General features: G+C 64.3%; 1 pseudogene; it reads left to right on the plus strand.

Annotated features, from left to right (window-relative positions):
• The first annotated feature begins 1,964 nt into the window (after positions 1–1,964).
• On the plus strand, positions 1,965–2,082 carry LOC111733728 (annotated as a pseudogene).
• Positions 2,083–8,158: the final 6,076 nt, after the last annotated feature.

Here is an 8,158-nt window from a genome sequence, read left to right on the forward strand (position 1 = left end):
AGGGCCGGGCACCCGCGACTCTGGAGCCCGGCCGGCGGGCGTCAGCCGCCTCCTGTCCTTGCATGGCCAGCCCCGCAGCCTGTGCTCCAATTCGTGCCTATTTTTAGGTCCCAGGGACCGTCTGCCACGGAGGGAGAGCCTCAGAGGGTGGGGCCAGCCGGGTCTGTGGGAGAGCTTGTCCCCGACCCTGACCTTCGGGAGGCAGAGGGCAGGCCCACCGCCTCTTCCTGGCAAGCGTGCGGTGCTTTAATGCCTTTTCTCGCTGACCCCCGCTGCCCGGAGCCCCTTCGCGGGCCAGCCTTGTCCAGCCGCCCCGACCCAGAGCTCCTTTCTGCTCCGTAAATCAGTCTGGCCCATGGCCGACAGGGGCTTGAGCGCTCTCTCTCCCTGGTCACAGATGGGCAGGTTTGCGGGGCGCTTCGCACCGGGAGTCCGCAGGGGAGTTAACTCTAGAGCTTGGGACCAGGTCGGGGGTGCGGGCGAAGCCCACCCAGGGCCCGAGTCCCGCCTGGCCCCTGTCGGGGGTGGGGGTGGTGCACAGGTGCCCTCTGCCTCCATGCAATGCGACGATGACGGGAGGAAGGAGAGAGGCCATGCGGCTTTGCCACCGAGGCGATGGAAGTGGCAGCATCTACAGGCCACCGGGAAGCGGAGCTGGGCCCCGTCCCTCTGCGTTCAGCCTCCCCGGGGCTCGGGGCCACGGCAGGGCCTCGTGAGCTGTGTGGCTGCTTAGCCGGGCCGAGGACTCCATCAACCTTCGTCCCGGGCTTCTTCGGCTCCGTGGGCTGCAGAGAGCGAATCGCGAATGCGCGAAGCCGAAAACGCACCGCTCAGACTCACGGGCCACCTCGGACCAGAAGCCCATGCGGGACGGCAGCGCCCGGCACCTGCGGGTCCCGCGACCCTCGGCGCTGACTCGACTCTGTTTGCCTCCTCGGAAGCCTCATGGGGCCTCTCCATTGTGGGCAGCCCACAGCCTTCCCTCCAGCCCCATGTGCAGCCGCCGAGGACAGCCATGTCCGCCGTGTGGGAGGGGATGTCTCGACACGAGCTCTTGACAAGGTCCCCTTTCCCACCCGAGGTACACCGTGTGGCCCCAGTGGTGACCTTTCCCCAAAGTGGCATCCGTGGGGCCAATCCCATGCATGCTGCCATTCTCCGGTGTCCCCACCTCCTAGGCGCTCCCCTTGCCGAGGGACGGTCTCCCCGTGACTTGGGCCCCCCGAGCCTCACCTTCTGCATCTGGAAAATGAAGGACAGAATAATCACCTCCAGGGTCCCTCTTACCTGGAGTCACCGTTCACAACCCGGGACTGCCACCTTGCCTGTGGCGGTCCCTGTGGGTCGCCCCCACCCCCAAGTTCTGTGTCTTCCCTGTGGGGGTCCTGCCTCTGGAGGAGTCGCTTAGGGCCTTCATCATGTGCTGGGCTGAGGGCCTCAGCTCAGGCCAGGCTGCGTCCAGGTGGGAGGGGAGGGGACAGGCGCAGGGGTGCGGGGCGAGGAGCTCTATGTGATGGAGATGGCCCAGATGCTGCTTTAAAGATGAGACATCTGACATTTAGAAATGAAAAACGCTGTGTCTCCGAATCGTCGGTCAAGCGGGCCACGCACACTGACGTTTCGTGTGAGAGTTTGTCTTGTTTGGGGGAGGATTTCTGGTGGCAGCAGGGGAGGGCTGAGCGTGGCCTTGGGTGGCCTGGGGCGAGCGGGGCAGCAGGGCTGAACGGAGAGGGAGGGCAGGGAGGGCGGCGAACAGGACACCGTCAGAATCAGGGCGGTGCCTGTGCCACTCAGTGGGCCCTCCCACGGCGCGTGTGCCGTGCCCGGTCTGTCATTTAAAAGCTCAGTGAGAACTTTTGTAAAAAGTAGACATTTAGGATGTGGTTCCATAGTGTCGCAGTGAGCACGTCTGCTTTACACGCAGAAGGTCCTAGGTTCATGCCCCAGTGGAGCCACAGTCCACAGTCTACGGCCACGCCACCCTGAACGCGCCGATCCTGCCTGACCTCGGAAGCTAAGCGGGGTCGGGCCTGGTTAGTACTTGGATGGGAGACCACCTAGGAAGACCAGGTGCTGTAGGCATGAAAAAAATTTTTTTAAAAAGTAAACATTTATTCTGCAAAAAATCGTACATGTGCCGAAGTCCGTGATGGTCACACGCAGGGCTTCCTTGCGCCCTGTCCCGTCCCCCGGCCATCACGCCCATGTCACCCTGGGGCAGACATCGCTCTCAGGGACCAGTGCGGTGTGTTTCTAGTAACAGCTCCCTCGGGCCCTCTTCCTGTCCCGGGCTCCCCCAGGACACCGTGTGGCCTCCAGTTCCATCTCTTAGTCCCTTCTCCAGTTCTCCGTGACCCGGACAGTTCTGAGGAGACCAGTGGGCATGTTGTCGAGGTCCTTCTCTGGGGTTTCGCTGACGTTTCCCTCACAGTCAGACTGGGGTTCCGGGCTTCTGGAAAGAATACTAGAGGCCAAGTGTCACCTCATCACGGTGTACGGAAGGGACGCGTGAGCCCGGTGGGACCCTGTGGTGACTCCGCCCTCGTCTTGAGGCTGCCGGGTGTCTGCCAGGTCCCCACTCCAAGTGGCTCCTGCAGCCAGGCTTGGTGGGGCAGGGCGGGGCCCCGGGCTGGGGGGGACACCTCCCTGCGGTGTTTAGAACCTTAGGCCCCTGTCACCGTTTCTTCGCTCATCCACAGGCGAGGAACTCGTAACTCACCCAGCATGGATCTGTGCGAGTTTGTTTCATGCTCTGGGTGTAACCCAGTGCTAGGTCCTTCATTCCACTCCCCCACCTTTCCCCACCCCCCCACACCCACCCCCGCCTCCCGTGCATGGGTGAGGGAGAGGTGAGGGGTGGCCGGCAGCAGGACAGGCTGGGAAAGGACAGACCAAGGGAGTAGGCTCTCCAGCCCGCACGGATCAGCCCTCCCCGGCCACCCAGGGGGCGGCGAGTGTCAGCCGCCCCTGGTCTGGGGTCATCGACTCCAGGTCTCAGTTGGGCAGGTGCTTGACCGCTGGCGACAGCACCCAAGTTCTGAGGGAAGGGCAGGGCACCCGGGTTGATAACCACTGGAGGAGGGTCATGTCTGTCTCAACCTACGAGGAGGCTGCTGACCAGGACAGGCACGTCCCCCGCCCCCTGGCCGCCTCTGCGAGTCCAGCGCGGTCAGAAGGCCTCACGGAGCGTCTAACTGCCGGGAAGAGCAAGTGTTCAAGCCTGGAGAGGGACTTGCCTCCCGGGAGTCACGACTCAGTCACGACTCATGCTCCGTCCCTGTCCTCGTGCAGAAGGACCTGGGCGGGGCGTTGCTGGGCGGAGCGTAGCTGGGCGGGGCGTAGCTGGGCGGGGCGTTGCTGGGAGGGGCGGCCGGCGGAGATGCCTTTTCCTCGCACGTCGTCCTGTGTGGAGGAGGCCAAACTGCTTCCTCCTCAAGCTATTTTCCTTGAATTTATTTGCAAAAACCTGCCCCCAGAGCCCCCGGCAGAGAAGGAACACACCACATTATCTCACAGAAGGGCAAACGGCCAAGAACCCTGGTCCCCGAAGCCTTGCCCTCTGCACCCCTCCCCGTCCCCAGCCACAGGCCTGCGAGGCGGGCACGCAGTCCTCCATGGTCACCGGTCACCATGGCTGGGCTGGGCGGGGGAGGGCGGCCCCCTTGCAGCCCCCCGGCTCACCTGAGGTCTCCTTCAGGGCGCAGACGGGGGAGGGGTGACGTGTGTTTGCGGAGCCCGCTCCCCAGCACGTGGGTCCCGGGCTCGTGCAGTTTGGATGTAGCAACAAGTGACACAACTGTGTCTACAAAAGTGGCCGCAGGTCCCCAGCAGACAGAGCCCAGGCAAGCCCTAGAGCAGGTCCACAGCCACACTGAGGCCTGGTCCCCGCCGCGGCCGGTCCTCTCGCTCTCCTTCTCCTGACCACCCCCCGCACCCGCTTCCCTCTCGGAAACCTCGCGTTAGGTGGGAGGAGAGAGTGGGGGGGGGCGAGACTTGGGACGAGAACCTTCATTCTAGTCTGAGAGGGGAGGGGACCTACTGCAGTGCCCCGTCCTGCCTGGGCCTCGATGGAGTGGCCACCCTGCTGCCACCTGCTACCTGCGGAGATGTTATTTATCAAGCCTTCTCTTAGGGGAGCCTAGGTGTTTGTTTGGACCCCCAAGTCCACGGGCTGCTTGGCCCAGAGAGTGCAATCGGAAGGTGATTTCAAAACCGACACGAGACCAGAACACTTGCTCTGTCTGCTGAGGGAGTGGGGTGGGTAGGGAGAGGTGGAGGGAGGACCAGCCAGGGGACGGGCCCCTTTCCACCCCTAAACCCGCGGTCAAGTGCAGCAAGCTGGCGACGTGCTCGACATGCTCGGGGCGAGCGTGTCTCTGACGGGGCTCACTCTGTCCGCAGCAGCACACGCAGCAGGCACTGAGGCGGGGCTCACAGACGTCATGAGGGGGCTGGTGCCCTGACGCTCCAGGACGGACAGTCTCGGCCAAACAGACAGGCCTCACGGCGTCCTCCATGTCCTGTGCGAGTGAGCTGGTCAGCCTGCGTTTTCCTTTTGATGCCGCTGGGGAGACTCGCCCATCCCAGAGCCGCGGGCTTCAGTCTCTGTGCTCACGCTTGAGGGTGCCAGCGTGTCAGAGCCCCCCGGGGACTCCAGGCCTGCCTCGGTTCCTCGGTTGCTGAGTCAGGTAGGGACACCTCCCCATGTGTGGCAGATGGAGCACCGCCTCCCAGGACTGAGAACTCACACCCCGAACCTCCAGCCACCCCCAGCTGTCCCCACGGCGACTCGCGGTCCCTCGTGTGTCTGGCGGGAAACCCCTGTGCCTTTTCCTCGTTTTCCCCCCACCGCAGTTGGATGGGTGCACCTCAGACTTCTCGGTACACAGTGTGGCCTGGGGACCCTATTAAAATACAGAGTCTAGCTCTGTAGATCCGGGTGGCCTGGGATTCTAGTTCATAACAAGCTCCCAGGTGACACCAGCTGCTGCTGGTCTGTGGACACGGTCTGAGTGCTGAGCCTCTGGACCCCGGTCCCGTCTGCTCAACCCAGAGAGGGCAGGGTCTCTCGTGTGTGGTCCTCGCCTTCTCCATTGGAGTCCCCTGGGCGCTTGTGACAATGCAAATCCCTGGGCTCCCGCGCGGTCAGTCCAGGGGCAGACATGCGATGCCGCCCGACAGAGCCCCAGGCGGCCTTGGCGGGCAGCCGCTCCGGGGCTGGAAAGCTGCACGTCACCCGGCGGAGCAGGCTGCAAAGGCCACGCGCTTGTGCTGCTGCGCCCGCGGCCGCCTCCCCCTGTGCCCGGTTTTGGCCTCCTGCCTCCTGTAAAGCTTCGCGGGATGGCTGCAATAATTAGCACTTCGGATCTTGGCATGGAGAAGCCCAAGAGGGAACCACTGTCAAAGGAAAAATAACCAGGAAGCCCTTGGAGGGAGCGGGGGGCGGGTGGGCAGGACGCTTGCCCTACCTGCTTCACCAAGCAGCCGCTGCACCTCCAGAGCTGGGCACAGAGCAGCCCTGAGCGGCTGGCGAGGCGTGGGGGGCCAGCAGGCAGGACCCCGGACAGCAACACGGGACGCTTGCAGCCCCCGGGGGCCAGAGCCTCCCAGGAGGCCCACTGTCCTGCAGGTGGCTGGGTTAGCACAGCGCTCGCTGCTCCAGCCCCAGCAAGGTGTTTACTGGTGACACATTGGGGACAGATCTAATCCCATAAGCAGATGGCATGGTCCCCTTGACGTTCGTACCTGGCGGCTGCTGAAACCCTAGAAGAGAGTGTAATTAGAAAATAAACCACATTCGCTTCGTCCGATCACTTCTCTTGCCACGTGAGAAATGTCGCCCTGAGCTCCGGTTTCCTCTCCCGCGGGGTGGCGCGCCCGCTCGTGTGAGGCGCAGCTGGTTCGCACCTGCGTTCGATGTAGAGGAAAACGGCGACCGTAAAGGTGCCACCACCGCCAGCAGCAGCTGCTCAGGTCCTTCCTGTGTGAAGGGACGTGCGCTCTGCAGAGCGCTTTTCCAGAACGCCAGGTCCACGAGTCCTGGAAATAGCGCCCCCCCACCCGCCCCCGTTCTCCCACGAGTCCGCGCGTGTGCCTGCAGCGTGTCCAGGCGACCTCGGGGAGGTCCTCGAGTGCTGGCAGAGACAGACAAGCGGTCAGAACCACGGTGACGAGGGGGATGGGAGCGGTGACAAAGGACGCTGTGACGCCAGTGAGGGACGCGGGCTTCCGGAAGCGGCGACGCGGGCGTGTTCCAAACAGAGTATCCGGACACTAGAGGGCCTGTCCCACGCAGGGCCTGGCTGGCGCGCAGGATAAGCATGAGCTGGGATGACGAGGGACGAAAGGCAGGCAGGGGTCAGGTCGGGATGGCTCCATGTTCTGCCTGGAGCGAAGGGACCCCATGCCACTTACTACGTGGGCAGCAGAGGGACCCGCCGCTCACAGAAATTACGAAGCCACAGAGAGAGACTGGCACGCTGGCCCGCGCGGCGGCCGCTGACGGAGCAGTGCGGGAGGACGAGAACCCCTTCGAACGCGCTCACGGGCGTCAGGGGCCCCGGCTCGGCAGCGCACACCCCAGAGCAGGACGGCCCGGCTGCGGGCTGGCTCCCCCGCAAAGCTGGCGTGGCCAAGGCGGCCAGACGAGCCCGCACGCAGCATCCCGCAAACTGCCGTGGCTATGGCCCTGCTCTGGGTTCGATGGCTTATTATCTGGCAGTGAGGATAACGAGATATTTTTGCTTCTTTGTTAGGTGGGGCCGAGAGGGGGAAGGGACACTGGGGAAGGGGGCTGCTCTGGAGGGGGACAGGCACTGCGCCGGAAGTCCGGGGGACAGACCGTCCGTGGAGGGCTCCGCACGTAAAGGCAGCCCTGTGGGGGGATGAGGGGTCAGGGAAGCCAAGGGTCACCACGAATGTCTGTGTCCCCCAAACCCATGTGTTGAAAGCACTTCCCAGGGGATGGTATCAGGAGGTGACAAGGCCATGAGAGTGAAGCCCTCACGAGTGGCACTCGTGTCCTCGTGGAGGGGGCCCCAGAGAGCTCCCTCGTCACTCCTCCCGCCACACGAGGGCCCAGAGAGAAGGCTGTGAACCGTGCTGGCGCCTCCATCTCAGACCTGCGGGGCACCATTTCTGTTGTCGATAAGCCAGAGGCCTGTGGCGCCTCGGTACGGCAGCCCGATGGGACAGCCGAGAGCCCGTCCAGGGCTGACCCGCTTGGACCAGCTCGGCTGGCCGGCGAGCTCAGGGCCTACGGTCCACGGGCCTGTGCGGAGCCTCCCCCACCTCCTCTCAGCGGGTGAAGAACTTAGGGCGGCTTTCTGTGGGGCTCCAGAAGCCCGACCCCCGCTTGAGGCAGGTTATGGCTGGCTGTCCCTGCGGCACAGGTGACGAGTGAGGGGCCCCGGGCTGTCGCGTGGGGCTCTTCCCCAGGCTCCTCGGCAGGAAGCCAAGGCGAGCGCCGCTCTGTGGCCCGGGCTTTGGGTATATATATTCTTGATTCCCTGTGGCTGGCACGGCCCCGAGAAGCGAGGTCGTGTCTATCGGGAACGATCCAGTAAAACCAACACTCGGTCGCGGTCTCGTCCCCGTAGAAGGAGCTGGCCTGTCACCACCAGGGACACTGTGGCTGGTCAGCCCCAAGCGAGGCGACGAGGGAAGGGATGGACACACGAGACCGCGTCTGATAGACGTCGGTGCCCCAGCAAGTGACTGCACGTGGGCGCCCAGGCTCAAGGATGACCGTGACATTGTGACCCTGTGGCTGGGGGAATGGAAATGCAGGGGAGGGGCTTGGCAGGGGCACGGCGAGACATGAGCACGCAGGGCGAGCCGGCAGGCGGTCTGGCCCCGCGGGACGGGGCACGGAGGTGGGGGGGCCGTGGCACACAGAGGAGGTCACAGCTCGTGGCCCCTTGTGCAGATGGTGTGAGGAGAGAGGGGACTCTGAGGTTAGAAAAGAGGGTGGCGCGTCCCCAACCTGAGCCCAGAGGAAGATCTGTGTGCACGGCTCCTCTGTGCGGTCTGGTCGAGCCCAGCACCCCGTCTCCACCTAGAAGATCCAAGCCAGGCATCCCGACCATGAGGCCCCCCCGGGCCCATGATGGCTGCTGAGGCTCCCGGTGGCCTGCTGCCTCCAGCCACCCATTCGGAG

Source organism: Pteropus vampyrus, unplaced genomic scaffold (assembly GCF_000151845.1).
Source record: "Pteropus vampyrus isolate Shadow unplaced genomic scaffold, Pvam_2.0 Scaffold626, whole genome shotgun sequence".
Lineage (NCBI taxonomy): Eukaryota > Metazoa > Chordata > Mammalia > Chiroptera > Pteropodidae > Pteropus > Pteropus vampyrus.